Here is a 16,545-nt window from a genome sequence, read left to right as displayed (position 1 = left end):
TGACAGTCTGATTTCCCATCAGCTATACAGGCAACAGTATCTGAGGTCGATAGCCCTCCCTTGTGCAGAGGAGCCCAGAAGCCAGCCTTCAAGAGCAAACGAACACTTCGGTGACTGCAAAGTGGGGCCAAGCGGGCTCGTCCGGGAGTTGAACCCGGGACCTCTCGCACCCTAAGCAAGAATCATACCCCTAGACCAACGAGCCAAGTTAACGGAGGGTGTCGCAGTTTCTGCTGGGCAAGCGCGTAACTGCTTTGGGGCAGACCGGGAGACCTACGCTCACTGACTGATAGCATGGACTGTAGCGCTGACGTGTCTTTCCAGAATGGTAACGCCATCCCCAGTGAGACAGCACTGAGAGCATGGTTCAGCAGGCCCGCAAACAACTGAAAAGAATGCCTCTCCTTTGGTGCAGCTCAGGAGTACACGTTCAGCAAAGGTCTCCATAACAAGACGGCAAACCACATTTCGTCCTCCTCCTCCTCAACAACACACTACATGTCCTCCTCCTCCTCCTCAACAACAACAACAACAACGAACTTGTAAAAAACACATTTTCTTTAAAGAAAACAAAACACACAGATGACAGTCTGATTTCCCATCAGCTATACAGGCAACAGTATCTGAGGTCGATAGCCCTCCCTTGTGCAGAGGAGCCCAGAAGCCAGCCTTCAAGAGCAAACGAACAAACACTTCGGTGACTGCAAAGTGGGGCCAAGTGGGCTCGTCCTGGAGTTGAACCCAGGGCCTCTCACACCCTAAGCGAGAATCATACCCCTAGACCAACGAGCCAAGTTAACGGAGGGTGTCGCAGTTTCTGCTAGGCAAGCGCGTAACTGCTTTGGGGCAGACCGGGAGACCTACGCTCACTGACTGATAGCATGGACTGTAGCGCTGACGTGTCTTTCCAGAATGGTAACGCCATCCCCAGTGAGACAGCACTGAGAGCATGGTTCAGCAGGCCCGCAAACAACTGAAAAGAATGCCTCTCCTTTGGTGCAGCTCAGGAGTACACGTTCAGCAAAGGTCTCCATAACAAGCCGGCAAACCACATTTCGTCCTCCTCCTCCTCAACAACACACTACATGTCCTCCTCCTCCTCCTCAACAACAACAACAACAACAACGAACTTGTAAAAAACACATTTTCTTTAAAGAACACAAAACACACAGATGACAGTCTGATTTCCCATCAGCTATACAGGCAACAGTATCTGAGGTCGATAGCCCACCCTTGTGCAGAGGAGCCCAGAAGCCAGCCTTCAAGAGCAAACGAACAAACACTTCGGTGACTGCAAAGTGGGGCCAAGTGGGCTCGTCCTGGAGTTGAACCCAGGGCCTCTCACACCCTAAGCGAGAATCATACCCCTAGACCAACGAGCCAAGTTAACGGAGGGTGTCGCAGTTTCTGCTGGGCAAGCGCGTAACTGCTTTGGGGCAGACCGGGAGACCTACGCTCACTGACTGATAGCATGGACTGTAGCGCTGACGTGTCATTCCAGAATGGTAACGCCATCCCCAGTGAGACAGCACTGAGAGCATGGTTCAGCAGGCCCGCAAACAACTGAAAAGAATGCCTCTCCTTTGGTGCAGCTCAGGAGTACACGTTCAGCAAAGGTCTCCATAACAAGCCGGCAAACCACATTTCGTCCTCCTCCTCCTCAACAACACACTACATGTCCTCCTCCTCCTCCTCAACAACAACAACAACAACGAACTTGTAAAAAACACATTTTCTTTAAAGAACACAAAACACACAGATGACAGTCTGATTTCCCATCAGCTACACAGCCAACAGTATCTGAGGTTGAAAGACCTCCCTGGTGCAGAGGAGCCCAGAAGCCAAGCATCGAGAGAGAAGAAACAAGTGCTTCGGTGACTGCAAAGCAGGGCCAAGCGGGCTCGTCCGGGAGTTGAACCCGGGACCTCTCGCACCCTAAGCGAGAATCATACCCCTAGACCAACGAGCCAAGTTAACGGAGCGTGTCGCAGTTTCTGCTGGGCAAGCGCGTAACTGCTTTGGGGCAGACCGGGAGACCTACGCTCACTGACTGATAGCATGGACTGTAGTGCTGACGTGTCTTTCCAGAATGGTAACGCCATCCCCAGTGAGACAGCACTGAGAGCATGGTTCAGCAGGCCCGCAAACAACTGAAAAGAATGCCTCTCCTTTGGTGCAGCTCAGGAGTACACGTTCAGCAAAGGTCTCCATAACAAGCCGGCAAACCACATTTCGTCCTCCTCCTCCTCAACAACACACTACATGTCCTCCTCCTCCTCCTCAACAACAACAACAACAACGAACTTGTAAAAAACACATTTTCTTTAAAGAAAACAAAACACACAGATGACAGTCTGATTTCCCATCAGCTATACAGGCAACAGTATCTGAGGTCGATAGCCCTCCCTTGTGCAGAGGAGCCCAGAAGCCAGCCTTCAAGAGCAAACGAACAAACACTTCGGTGACTGCAAAGTGAGGCCAAGTGGGCTCGTCCTGGAGTTGAACCCAGGGCCTCTCACACCCTCAGCAAGAATCATACCCCTAGACCAACGAGCCAAGTTAATGGAGGGTGTCGCAGTTTCTGCTGGGCAAGCGCGTAACTGCTTTGGGGCAGACCGGGAGACCTACGCTCACTGACTGATAGCATGGACTGTAGCACTGACGTGTCTTTCCAGAATGGTAACGCCATCCCCAGTGAGACAGCACTGAGAGCATGGTTCAGCAGGCCCGCAAACAACTGAAAAGAATGCCTCTCCTTTGGTGCAGCTCAGGAGTACACGTTCAGCAAAGGTCTCCATAACAAGCCGGCAAACCACATTTCGTCCTCCTCCTCCTCAACAACACACTACATGTCCTCCTCCTCAACAACAACAACGAACTTGTAAAATACACATTTTCTTTAAAGAAAACAAAACACACAGATGACAGTCTGATTTCCCATCAGCTACACAGCCAACAGTATCTGAGGTTGAAAGACCTCCCTGGTGCAGAGGAGCCCAGAAGCCAAGCATCGAGAGAGAAGAAACAAGTGCTTCGGTGACTGCAAAGCAGGGCCAAGCGGGCTCGTCCGGGAGTTGAACCCGGGACCTCTCGCACCCTAAGTGAGAATCATACCTCTAGATCAACGAGCCAAGTTAACGGAGGGTGTCGCAGTTTCTGCTGGGCAAGCGCGTAACTGCTTTGGGGCAGACCGGGAGACCTACGCTCACTGACTGATAGCATGGACTGTAGCGCTGACGTGTCTTTCCAGAATGGTAACGCCATCCCCAGTGAGACAGCACTGAGAGCATGGTTCAGCAGGCCCGCAAACAACTGAAAAGAATGCCTCTCCTTTGGTGCAGCTCAGGAGTACACGTTCAGCAAAGGTCTCCATAACAAGACGGCAAACCACATTTCGTCCTCCTCCTCCTCAACAACACACTACATGTCCTCCTCCTCCTCCTCAACAACAACAACAACAACGAACTTGTAAAAAACACATTTTCTTTAAAGAAAACAAAACACACAGATGACAGTCTGATTTCCCATCAGCTATACAGGCAACAGTATCTGAGGTCGATAGCCCTCCCTTGTGCAGAGGAGCCCAGAAGCCAGCCTTCAAGAGCAAACGAACAAACACTTCGGTGACTGCAAAGTGGGGCCAAGTGGGCTCGTCCTGGAGTTGAACCCAGGGCCTCTCACACCCTAAGCGAGAATCATACCCCTAGACCAACGAGCCAAGTTAACGGAGGGTGTCGCAGTTTCTGCTAGGCAAGCGCGTAACTGCTTTGGGGCAGACCGGGAGACCTACGCTCACTGACTGATAGCATGGACTGTAGCGCTGACGTGTCTTTCCAGAATGGTAACGCCATCCCCAGTGAGACAGCACTGAGAGCATGGTTCAGCAGGCCCGCAAACAACTGAAAAGAATGCCTCTCCTTTGGTGCAGCTCAGGAGTACACGTTCAGCAAAGGTCTCCATAACAAGCCGGCAAACCACATTTCGTCCTCCTCCTCCTCAACAACACACTACATGTCCTCCTCCTCCTCCTCAACAACAACAACAACAACGAACTTGTAAAAAACACATTTTCTTTAAAGAACACAAAACACACAGATGACAGTCTGATTTCCCATCAGCTATACAGGCAACAGTATCTGAGGTCGATAGCCCTCCCTTGTGCAGAGGAGCCCAGAAGCCAGCCTTCAAGAGCAAACGAACAAACACTTCGGTGACTGCAAAGTGGGGCCAAGTGGGCTCGTCCTGGAGTTGAACCCAGGGCCTCTCACACCCTAAGCGAGAATCATACCCCTAGACCAACGAGCCAAGTTAACGGAGGGTGTCGCAGTTTCTGCTGGGCAAGCGCGTAACTGCTTTGGGGCAGACCGGGAGACCTACGCTCACTGACTGATAGCATGGACTGTAGCGCTGACGTGTCATTCCAGAATGGTAACGCCATCCCCAGTGAGACAGCACTGAGAGCATGGTTCAGCAGGCCCGCAAACAACTGAAAAGAATGCCTCTCCTTTGGTGCAGCTCAGGAGTACACGTTCAGCAAAGGTCTCCATAACAAGCCGGCAAACCACATTTCGTCCTCCTCCTCCTCAACAACACACTACATGTCCTCCTCCTCCTCCTCAACAACAACAACAACAACGAACTTGTAAAAAACACATTTTCTTTAAAGAACACAAAACACACAGATGACAGTCTGATTTCCCATCAGCTATACAGGCAACAGTATCTGAGGTTGAAAGACCTCCCTGGTGCAGAGGAGCCCAGAAGCCAAGCATCGAGAGAGAAGAAACAAGTGCTTCGGTGACTGCAAAGTGGGGCCAAGTGGGCTCGTCCGGGAGTTGAACCCGGGACCTCTCGCACCCTAAGCGAGAATCATACCCCTAGACCAACGAGCCAAGTTAACGGAGGGTGTCGCAGTTTCTGCTGGGCAAGCGCGTAACTGCTTTGGGGCAGACCGGGAGACCTACGCTCACTGACTGATAGCATGGACTGTAGCGCTGACGTGTCTTTCCAGAATGGTAACGCCATCCCCAGTGAGACAGCACTGAGAGCATGGTTCAGCAGGCCCGCAAACAACTGAAAAGAATGCCTCTCCTTTGGTGCAGCTCAGGAGTACACGTTCAGCAAAGGTCTCCATAACAAGCCGGCAAACCACATTTCGTCCTCCTCCTCCTCAACAACACACTACATGTCCTCCTCCTCAACAACAACAACGAACTTGTAAAATACACATTTTCTTTAAAGAAAACGAAACACACAGATGACAGTCTGATTTCCCATCAGCTATACAGGCAACAGTATCTGAGGTTGAAAGACCTCCCTGGTGCAGAGGAGCCCAGAAGCCAAGCATCGAGAGAGAAGAAACAAGTGCTTCGGTGACTGCAAAGTGGGGCCAAGTGGGCTCGTCCGGGAGTTGAACCCGGGACCTCTCGCACCCTAAGCGAGAATCATACCCCTAGACCAACGAGCCAAGTTAACGGAGGGTGTCGCAGTTTCTGCTGGGCAAGCGCGTAACTGCTTTGGGGCAGACCGGGAGACCTACGCTCACTGACTGATAGCATGGACTGTAGCGCTGACGTGTCTTTCCAGAATGGTAACGCCATCCCCAGTGAGACAGCACTGAGAGCATGGTTCAGCAGGCCCGCAAACAACTGAAAAGAATGCCTCTCCTTTGGTGCAGCTCAGGAGTACACGTTCAGCAAAGGTCTCCATAACAAGCCGGCAAACCACATTTCGTCCTCCTCCTCCTCAACAACACACTACATGTCCTCCTCCTCCTCCTCAACAACAACAACAACAACGAACTTGTAAAAAACACATTTTCTTTAAAGAAAACAAAACACACAGATGACAGTCTGATTTCCCATCAGCTATACAGGCAACAGTATCTGAGGTCGATAGCCCTCCCTTGTGCAGAGGAGCCCAGAAGCCAGCCTTCAAGAGCAAACGAACAAACACTTCGGTGACTGCAAAGTGAGGCCAAGTGGGCTCGTCCTGGAGTTGAACCCAGGGCCTCTCACACCCTCAGCAAGAATCATACCCCTAGACCAACGAGCCAAGTTAATGGAGGGTGTCGCAGTTTCTGCTGGGCAAGCGCGTAACTGCTTTGGGGCAGACCGGGAGACCTACGCTCACTGACTGATAGCATGGACTGTAGCACTGACGTGTCTTTCCAGAATGGTAACGCCATCCCCAGTGAGACAGCACTGAGAGCATGGTTCAGCAGGCCCGCAAACAACTGAAAAGAATGCCTCTCCTTTGGTGCAGCTCAGGAGTACACGTTCAGCAAAGGTCTCCATAACAAGCCGGCAAACCACATTTCGTCCTCCTCCTCCTCAACAACACACTACATGTCCTCCTCCTCCTCCTCAACAACAACAACAACAACAACAACGAACTTGTAAAAAACACATTTTCTTTAAAGAAAACAAAACACACAGATGACAGTCTGATTATCCATCAGCTATACAGCCAACAGTATCTGAGGTCGATAGCCCTCCCTTGTGCAGAGGAGCCCAGAAGCCAGCCTTCAAGAGCAAACGAACGAACACTTCGGTGACTACAAAGTGGGGCCAAGTGGGCTTGTCCTGGAGTTGAACCCAGGGCCTCTCACACCCTCAGCAAGAATCATACCCCTAGACCAACGAGCCAAGTTAACGGAGGGTGTCGCAGTTTCTGCTGGGCAAGCGCGTAACTGCTTTGGGGCAGACCGGGAGACCTACGCACACTGACTGATAGCATGGACTGTAGCGCTGAAGTGTCTTTCCAGAACGGTAACCGTATCCCCAGTGAGACAGCACTGAGAGCATGGTTCAGCAGGCCCGCAAACAACTGAAAAGAATGCCTCTCCTTTGGTGCAGCTCAGGAGTACACGTTCAGCAAAGGTCTCCATAACAAGCCGGCAAACCACATTTCGTCCTCCTCCTCCTCAACAACACACTACATGTCCTCCTCCTCCTCCTCAACAACAACAACAACAACAACGAACTTGTAAAAAACACATTTTCTTTAAAGAAAACAAAACACACAGATGACAGTCTGATTTCCCATCAGCTATACAGCCAACAGTATCTGAGGTCGATAGCCCTCCCTTGTGCAGAGGAGCCCAGAAGCCAGCCTTCAAGAGCGAACGAACGAACACTTCGGTGACTACAAAGTGGGGCCAAGTGGGCTCGTCCTGGAGTTGAACCCAGGGCCTCTCACACCCTCAGCAAGAATCATACCCCTAGACCAACGAGCCAAGTTAACGGAGGGTGTCGCAGTTTCTGCTGGGCAAGCGCGTAACTGCTTTGGGGCAGACCGGGAGACCTACGCACACTGACTGATAGCATGGACTGTAGCGCTGAAGTGTCTTTCCAGAACGGTAACCGTATCCCCAGTGAGACAGCACTGAGAGCATGGTTCAGCAGGCCCGCAAACAACTGAAAAGAATGCCTCTCCTTTGGTGCAGCTCAGGAGTACACGTTCAGCAAAGGTCTCCATAACAAGCCGGCAAACCACATTTCGTCCTCCTCCTCCTCAACAACACACTACATGTCCTCCTCCTCCTCAACAACAACAACGAACTTGTAAAATACACATTATCTTTAAAGAAAACAAAACACACAGATGACAGTCTGATTTCCCATCAGCTACACAGCCAACAGTATCTGAGGTTGAAAGACCTCCCTGGTGCAGAGGAGCCCAGAAGCCAAGCATCGAGAGAGAACAAACGAATGCTTCAGAGAATGCAAAGCGGGGCCAAGCGGGCTCGTCCGGGAGTTGAACCCGGGACCTCTCGCACCCTAAGCGAGAATCATACCCCTAGACCAACGAGCCAAGTTAACGGAGGGTGTCGCAGTTTCTGCTGGGCAAGCGCGTAACTGCTTTGGGGCAGACCGGGAGACCTACGCTCACTGACTGATAGCATGGACTGTAGCGCTGAAGTGTCTTTCCAGAACGGTAACCGTATCCCCAGTGAGACAGCACTGAGAGCATGGTTCAGCAGGCCCGCAAACAACTGAAAAGAATGCCTCTCCTTTGGTGCAGCTCAGGAGTACACGTTCAGCAAAGGTCTCCATAACAAGCCGGCAAACCACATTTCGTCCTCCTCCTCCTCAACAACACACTACATGTCCTCCTCCTCCTCCTCAACAACAACAACAACAACAACAACAACGAACTTGTAAAAAACACATTTTCTTTAAAGAAAACAAAACACACAGATGACAGTCTGATTTCCCATCAGCTATACAGCCAACAGTATCTGAGGTCGATAGCCCTCCCTTGTGCAGAGGAGCCCAGAAGCCAGCCTTCAAGAGCAAACGAACGAACACTTCGGTGACTACAAAGTGGGGCCAAGTGGGCTCGTCCTGGAGTTGAACCCATGGCCTCTCACACCCTCAGCAAGAATCATACCCCTAGACCAACGAGCCAAGTTAACGGAGGGTGTCGCAGTTTCTGCTGGGCAAGCGCGTAACTGCTTTGGGGCAGACCGGGAGACCTACGCACACTGACTGATAGCATGGACTGTAGCGCTGAAGTGTCTTTCCAGAACGGTAACCGTATCCCCAGTGAGACAGCACTGAGAGCATGGTTCAGCAGGCCCGCAAACAACTGAAAAGAATGCCTCTCCTTTGGTGCAGCTCAGGAGTACACGTTCAGCAAAGGTCTCCATAACAAGCCGGCAAACCACATTTCGTCCTCCTCCTCCTCAACAACACACTACATGTCCTCCTCCTCCTCCTCAACAACAACAACAACAACAACAACGAACTTGTAAAAAACACATTTTCTTTAAAGAAAACAAAACACACAGATGACAGTCTGATTTCCCATCAGCTATACAGCCAACAGTATCTGAGGTCGATAGCCCTCCCTTGTGCAGAGGAGCCCAGAAGCCAGCCTTCAAGAGCAAACGAACGAACACTTCAGTGACTACAAAGTGGGGCCAAGTGGGCTTGTCCTGGAGTTGAACCCAGGGCCTCTCACACCCTCAGCAAGAATCATACCCCTAGACCAACGAGCCAAGTTAACGGAGGGTGTCGCAGTTTCTGCTGGGCAAGCGCGTAACTGCTTTGGGGCAGACCGGGAGACCTACGCACACTGACTGATAGCATGGACTGTAGCGCTGAAGTGTCTTTCCAGAACGGTAACCGTATCCCCAGTGAGACAGCACTGAGAGCATGGTTCAGCAGGCCCGCAAACAACTGAAAAGAATGCCTCTCCTTTGGTGCAGCTCAGGAGTACACATTCAGCAAAGGTCTCCATAACAAGCCGGCAAACCACATTTCGTCCTCCTCCTCCTCAACAACACACTACATGTCCTCCTCCTCCTCCTCAACAACAACAACAACAACAACGAACTTGTAAAAAACACATTTTCTTTAAAGAAAACAAAACACACAGATGACAGTCTGATTTCCCATCAGCTATACAGCCAACAGTATCTGAGGTCGATAGCCCTCCCTTGTGCAGAGGAGCCCAGAAGCCAGCCTTCAAGAGCGAACGAACGAACACTTCGGTGACTACAAAGTGGGGCCAAGTGGGCTCGTCCTGGAGTTGAACCCAGGGCCTCTCACACCCTCAGCAAGAATCATACCCCTAGACCAACGAGCCAAGTTAACGGAGGGTGTCGCAGTTTCTGCTGGGCAAGCGCGTAACTGCTTTGGGGCAGACCGGGAGACCTACGCACACTGACTGATAGCATGGACTGTAGCGCTGAAGTGTCTTTCCAGAACGGTAACCGTATCCCCAGTGAGACAGCACTGAGAGCATGGTTCAGCAGGCCCGCAAACAACTGAAAAGAATGCCTCTCCTTTGGTGCAGCTCAGGAGTACACGTTCAGCAAAGGTCTCCATAACAAGCCGGCAAACCACATTTCGTCCTCCTCCTCCTCAACAACACACTACATGTCCTCCTCCTCCTCAACAACAACAACGAACTTGTAAAATACACATTATCTTTAAAGAAAACAAAACACACAGATGACAGTCTGATTTCCCATCAGCTACACAGCCAACAGTATCTGAGGTTGAAAGACCTCCCTGGTGCAGAGGAGCCCAGAAGCCAAGCATCGAGAGAGAACAAACGAATGCTTCAGAGAATGCAAAGCGGGGCCAAGCGGGCTCGTCCGGGAGTTGAACCCGGGACCTCTCGCACCCTAAGCGAGAATCATACCCCTAGACCAACGAGCCAAGTTAACGGAGGGTGTCGCAGTTTCTGCTGGGCAAGCGCGTAACTGCTTTGGGGCAGACCGGGAGACCTACGCTCACTGACTGATAGCATGGACTGTAGCGCTGAAGTGTCTTTCCAGAACGGTAACCGTATCCCCAGTGAGACAGCACTGAGAGCATGGTTCAGCAGGCCCGCAAACAACTGAAAAGAATGCCTCTCCTTTGGTGCAGCTCAGGAGTACACGTTCAGCAAAGGTCTCCATAACAAGCCGGCAATCCACATTTCGTCCTCCTCCTCCTCAACAACACACTACATGTCCTCCTCCTCCTCAACAACAACAACGAACTTGTAAAATACACATTTTCTTTAAAGAAAACAAAACACACAGATGACAGTCTGATTTCCCATCAGCTACACAGCCAACAGTATCTGAGGTTGAAAGACCTCCCTGGTGCAGAGGAGCCCAGAAGCCAAGCATCGAGAGAGAACAAACGAATGCTTCAGAGAATGCAAAGCGGGGCCAAGCGGGCTCGTCCGGGAGTTGAACCCGGGACCTCTCGCACCCTAAGCGAGAATCATACCCCTAGACCAACGAGCCAAGTTAACGGAGGGTGTCGCAGTTTCTGCTGGGCAAGCGCGTAACTGCTTTGGGGCAGACCGGGAGACCTACGCTCACTGACTGGTAGCATGGACTGTAGCGCTGAAGTGTCTTTCCAGAACGGTAACCGTATCCCCAGTGAGACAGCACTGAGAGCATGGTTCAGCAGGCCCGCAAACAACTGAAAAGAATGCCTCTCCTTTGGTGCAGCTCAGGAGTACACGTTCAGCAAAGGTCTCCATAACAAGCCGGCAAACCACATTTCGTCCTCCTCCTCCTCAACAACACACTACATGTCCTCCTCCTCCTCCTCAACAACAACAACAACAACGAACTTGTAAAAAACACATTTTCTTTAAAGAAAACAAAACACACAGATGACAGTCTGATTTCCCATCAGCTATACAGCCAACAGTATCTGAGGTCGATAGCCCTCCCTTGTGCAGAGGAGCCCAGAAGCCAGCCTTCAAGAGCAAACGAACGAACACTTCGGTGACTACAAAGTGGGGCCAAGTGGGCTCGTCCTGGAGTTGAACCCAGGGCCTCTCACACCCTCAGCAAGAATCATACCCATAGACCAACGAGCCAAGTTAACGGAGGGTGTCGCAGTTTCTGCTGGGCAAGCGCGTAACTGCTTTGGGGCAGACCGGGAGACCTACGCACACTGACTGATAGCATGGACTGTAGCGCTGAAGTGTCTTTCCAGAACGGTAACCGTATCCCCAGTGAGACAGCACTGAGAGCATGGTTCAGCAGGCCCGCAAACAACTGAAAAGAATGCCTCTCCTTTGGTGCAGCTCAGGAGTACACGTTCAGCAAAGGTCTCCATAACAAGCCGGCAAACCACATTTCGTCCTCCTCCTCCTCAACAACACACTACATGTCCTCCTCCTCCTCAACAACAACAACGAACTTGTAAAATACACATTTTCTTTAAAGAAAACAAAACACACAGATGACAGTCTGATTTCCCATCAGCTACACAGCCAACAGTATCTGAGGTTGAAAGACCTCCCTGGTGCAGAGGAGCCCAGAAGCCAAGCATCGAGAGAGAACAAACGAATGCTTCAGAGAATGCAAAGCGGGGCCAAGCGGGCTCGTCCGGGAGTTGAACCCGGGACCTCTCGCAACCTAAGCGAGAATCATACCCCTAGACCAACGAGCCAAGTTAACGGAGGGTTACACAGTTTCTGCTGGGCAAGCGCGTAACTGCTTTGGGACAGACCGGGAGACCTACGCTCACTGACTGATAGCATGGACTGTAGCGCTGAAGTGTCTTTCCAGAACGGTAACCGTATCCCCAGTGAGACAGCACTGAGAGCATGGTTCAGCAGGCCCGCAAACAACTGAAAAGAATGCCTCTCCTTTGGTGCAGCTCAGGAGTACACGTTCAGCAAAGGTCTCCATAACAAGCCGGCAAACCACATTTCGTCCTCCTCCTCCTCAACAACACACTACATGTCCTCCTCCTCCTCCTCAACAACAACAACAACAACAACGAACTTGTAAAAAACAAATTTTCTTTAAAGAAAACAAAACACACAGATGACAGTCTGATTTCCCATCAGCTATACAGCCAACAGTATCTGAGGTCGATAGCCCTCCCTTGTGCAGAGGAGCCCAGAAGCCAGCCTTCAAGAGCAAACGAACGAACACTTCGGTGACTACAAAGTGGGGCCAAGTGGGCTCGTCCTGGAGTTGAACCCAGGGCCTCTCACACCCTCAGCAAGAATCATACCCCTAGACCAACGAGCCAAGTTAACGGAGGGTGTCGCAGTTTCTGCTGGGCAAGCGCGTAACTGCTTTGGGGCAGACCGGGAGACCTACGCACACTGACTGATAGCATGGACTGTAGCGCTGAAGTGTCTTTCCAGAACGGTAACCGTATCCCCAGTGAGACAGCACTGAGAGCATGGTTCAGCAGGCCCGCAAACAACTGAAAAGAATGCCTCTCCTTTGGTGCAGCTCAGGAGTACACGTTCAGCAAAGGTCTCCATAACAAGCCGGCAATCCACATTTCGTCCTCCTCCTCCTCAACAACACACTACATGTCCTCCTCCTCCTCCTCAACAACAACAACAACAACAACGAACTTGTAAAAAACACATTTTCTTAAAGAAAACAAAACACACAGATGACAGTCTGATTTCCCATCAGCTATACAGCCAACAGTATCTGAGGTCGATAGCCCTCCCTTGTGCAGAGGAGCCCAGAAGCCAGCCTTCAAGAGCAAACGAACGAACACTTCGGTGACTACAAAGTGGGGCCAAGTGGGCTCGTCCTGGAGTTGAACCCAGGGCCTCTCACACCCTCAGCAAGAATCATACCCCTAGACCAACGAGCCAAGTTAACGGAGGGTGTCGCAGTTTCTGCTGGGCAAGCGCGTAACTGCTTTGGGGCAGACCGGGAGACCTACGCACACTGACTGATAGCATGGACTGTAGCGCTGAAGTGTCTTTCCAGAACGGTAACCGTATCCCCAGTGAGACAGCACTGAGAGCATGGTTCAGCAGGCCCGCAAACAACTGAAAAGAATGCCTCTCCTTTGGTGCAGCTCAGGAGTACACGTTCAGCAAAGGTCTCCATAACAGGCCGGCAAACCACATTTCGTCCTCCTCCTCCTCAACAACACACTACATGTCCTCCTCCTCCTCAACAACAACAACGAACTTGTAAAATACACATTTTCTTTAAAGAAAACAAAACACACAGATGACAGTCTGATTTCCCATCAGCTACACAGCCAACAGTATCTGAGGTTGAAAGACCTCCCTGGTGCAGAGGAGCCCAGAAGCCAAGCATCGAGAGAGAACAAACGAATGCTTCAGAGAATGCAAAGCGGGGCCAAGCGGGCTCGTCCGGGAGTTGAACCCAGGACCTCTCGCACCCTAAGCGAGAATCATACCCCTAGACCAACGAGCCAAGTTAACGGAGGGTGTCGCAGTTTCTGCTGGGCAAGCGCGTAACTGCTTTGGGGCAGACCGGGAGACCTACGCTCACTGACTGATAGCATGGACTGTAGCGCTGAAGTGTCTTTCCAGAACGGTAACCGTATCCCCAGTGAGACAGCACTGAGAGCATGGTTCAGCAGGCCCGCAAACAACTGAAAAGAATGCCTCTCCTTTGGTGCAGCTCAGGAGTACACGTTCAGCAAAGGTCTCCATAACAAGCCGGCAAACCACATTTCGTACTCCTCCTCCTCAACAACACACTACATGTCCTCCTCCTCCTCCTCAACAACAACAACAACAACAACGAACTTGTAAAAAACACATTTTCTTTAAAGAAAACAAAACACACAGATGACAGTCTGATTTCCTATCAGCTATACAGCCAACAGTATCTGAGGTCGAAAGCCCTCCCTTGTGCAGAGGAGCCCAGAAGCCAGCCTTCAAGAGCAAACGAACGAACACTTCGGTGACTACAAAGTGGGGCCAAGTGGGCTCGTCCTGGAGTTGAACCCAGGGCCTCTCACACCCTCAGCGAGAATCATACCCCTAGACCAACGAGCCAAGTTAACGGAGGGTGTCGCAGTTTCTGCTGGGCAAGCGCGTAACTGCTTTGGGGCAGACCGGGAGACCTACGCACACTGACTGATAGCATGGACTGTAGCGCTGAAGTGTCTTTCCAGAACGGTAACCGTATCCCCAGTGAGACAGCACTGAGAGCATGGTTCAGCAGGCCCGCAAACAACTGAAAAGAATGCCTCTCCTTTGGTGCAGCTCAGGAGTACACGTTCAGCAAAGGTCTCCATAACAAGCCGGCAAACCACATTTCGTCCTCCTCCTCCTCAACAACACACTACATGTCCTCCTCCTCCTCCTCAACAACAACAACAACAACAACGAACTTGTAAAAAACACATTTTCTTTAAAGAAAACAAAACACACAGATGACAGTCTGATTTCCCATCAGCTATACAGCCAACAGTATCTGAGGTCGATAGCCCTCCCTTGTGCAGAGGAGCCAAGAAGCCAGCCTTCAAGAGCAAACGAACGAACACTTCGGTGACTACAAAGTGGGGCCAAGTGGGCTCGTCCTGGAGTTGAACCCAGGGCCTCTCACACCCTCAGCAAGAATCATACCCCTAGACCAACGAGCCAAGTTAACGGAGGGTGTCGCAGTTTCTGCTGGGCAAGCGCGTAACTGCTTTGGGGCAGACCGGGAGACCTACGCACACTGACTGATAGCATGGACTGTAGCGCTGAAGTGTCTTTCCAGAACGGTAACCGTATCCCCAGTGAGACAGCACTGAGAGCATGGTTCAGCAGGCCCGCAAACAACTGAAAAGAATGCCTCTCCTTTGGTGCAGCTCAGGAGTACACGTTCAGCAAAGGTCTCCATAACAAGCCGGCAATCCACATTTCGTCCTCCTCCTCCTCAACAACACACTACATGTCCTCCTCCTCCTCAACAACAACAACGAACTTGTAAAATACACATTTTCTTTAAAGAAAACAAAACACACAGATGACAGTCTGATTTCCCATCAGCTACACAGCCAACAGTATCTGAGGTTGAAAGACCTCCCTGGTGCAGAGGAGCCCAGAAGCCAAGCATCGAGAGAGAACAAACGAATGCTTCAGAGAATGCAAAGCGGGGCCAAGCGGGCTGGTCCGGGAGTTGAACCCGGGACCTCTCGCACCCTAAGCGAGAATCATACCCCTAGACCAACGAGCCAAGTTAACGGAGGGTGTCGCAGTTTCTGCTGGGCAAGCGCGTAACTGCTTTGGGGCAGACCGGGAGACCTACGCTCACTGACTGATAGCATGGACTGTAGCGCTGAAGTGTCTTTCCAGAACGGTAACCGTATCCCCAGTGAGACAGCACTGAGAGCATGGTTCAGCAGGCCCGCAAACAACTGAAAAGAATGCCTCTCCTTTGGTGCAGCTCAGGAGTACACGTTCAGCAAAGGTCTCCATAACAAGCCGGCAAACCACATTTCGTCCTCCTCCTCCTCAACAACACACTACATGTCCTCCTCCTCCTCAACAACAACAACGAACTTGTAAAATACACATTTTCTTTAAAGAAAACAAAACACACAGATGACAGTCTGATTTCCCATCAGCTATACAGCCAACAGTATCTGAGGTCGATAGCCCTCCCTTGTGCAGAGGAGCCCAGAAGCCAGCCTTCAAGAGCAAACGAACGAACACTTCGGTGACTACAAAGTGGGGCCAAGTGGGCTCGTCCTGGAGTTGAACCCAGGGCCTCTCACACCCTCAGCAAGAATCATACCCATAGACCAACGAGCCAAGTTAACGGAGGGTGTCGCAGTTTCTGCTGGGCAAGCGCGTAACTGCTTTGGGGCAGACCGGGAGACCTACGCACACTGACTGATAGCATGGACTGTAGCGCTGAAGTGTCTTTCCAGAACGGTAACCGTATCCCCAGTGAGACAGCACTGAGAGCATGGTTCAGCAGGCCCGCAAACAACTGAAAAGAATGCCTCTCCTTTGGTGCAGCTCAGGAGTACACGTTCAGCAAAGGTCTCCATAACAAGCCGGCAAACCACATTTCGTCCTCCTCCTCCTCAACAACACACTACATGTCCTCCTCCTCCTCAACAACAACAACGAACTTGTAAAATACACATTTTCTTTAAAGAAAACAAAACACACAGATGACAGTCTGATTTCCCATCAGCTACACAGCCAACAGTATCTGAGGTTGAAAGACCTCCCTGGTGCAGAGGAGCCCAGAAGCCAAGCATCGAGAGAGAACAAACGAATGCTTCAGAGAATGCAAAGCGGGGCCAAGCGGGCTCGTCCGGGAGTTGAACCCGGGACCTC

General features: G+C 51.2%; 8 non-coding genes across 8 annotated transcripts in view; all 8 read right to left on the bottom strand.

The window, feature by feature from the left end:
* Positions 1 to 1,897: 1,897 nt before the first annotated feature.
* Positions 1,898 to 1,969, bottom strand: trnap-agg (transfer RNA proline (anticodon AGG)). The gene has a single exon. It is a non-coding gene; the product is annotated as a tRNA-Pro (tRNA).
* Positions 1,970 to 4,820: 2,851 nt separating this feature from the next.
* Positions 4,821 to 4,892, bottom strand: trnap-agg (transfer RNA proline (anticodon AGG)). Its single transcript has one exon. It is a non-coding gene; the product is annotated as a tRNA-Pro (tRNA).
* A 503-nt stretch (positions 4,893 to 5,395) lies between these two features.
* trnap-agg (transfer RNA proline (anticodon AGG)) lies at positions 5,396 to 5,467 on the bottom strand. Its single transcript has one exon. It is a non-coding gene; the product is annotated as a tRNA-Pro (tRNA).
* Positions 5,468 to 7,743: 2,276 nt separating this feature from the next.
* Positions 7,744 to 7,815, bottom strand: trnap-agg (transfer RNA proline (anticodon AGG)). Its single transcript has one exon. It is a non-coding gene; the product is annotated as a tRNA-Pro (tRNA).
* A 2,285-nt stretch (positions 7,816 to 10,100) lies between these two features.
* On the bottom strand, positions 10,101 to 10,172 carry trnap-agg (transfer RNA proline (anticodon AGG)). The gene has a single exon. It is a non-coding gene; the product is annotated as a tRNA-Pro (tRNA).
* Positions 10,173 to 10,678: 506 nt separating this feature from the next.
* trnap-agg (transfer RNA proline (anticodon AGG)) lies at positions 10,679 to 10,750 on the bottom strand. The gene has a single exon. It is a non-coding gene; the product is annotated as a tRNA-Pro (tRNA).
* A 2,850-nt stretch (positions 10,751 to 13,600) lies between these two features.
* Positions 13,601 to 13,672, bottom strand: trnap-agg (transfer RNA proline (anticodon AGG)). Its single transcript has one exon. It is a non-coding gene; the product is annotated as a tRNA-Pro (tRNA).
* Positions 13,673 to 16,514: 2,842 nt separating this feature from the next.
* Positions 16,515 to 16,545, bottom strand: part of trnap-agg (transfer RNA proline (anticodon AGG)) — a 72-nt gene continuing 41 nt past the window's right edge. Inside the window, exon 1 of the tRNA in view lies at positions 16,515 to 16,545. This exon is cut by the window's right edge and continues 41 nt beyond it. This is a non-coding gene — a tRNA (tRNA-Pro).

Source organism: Amia ocellicauda, chromosome 2 (assembly GCF_036373705.1).
Source record: "Amia ocellicauda isolate fAmiCal2 chromosome 2, fAmiCal2.hap1, whole genome shotgun sequence".
Taxonomy (NCBI): domain Eukaryota; kingdom Metazoa; phylum Chordata; class Actinopteri; order Amiiformes; family Amiidae; genus Amia; species Amia ocellicauda.
The sequence above is the reverse complement of the archived record's forward strand: the minus strand, read 5'-3'. Positions and strand labels throughout refer to the sequence as shown.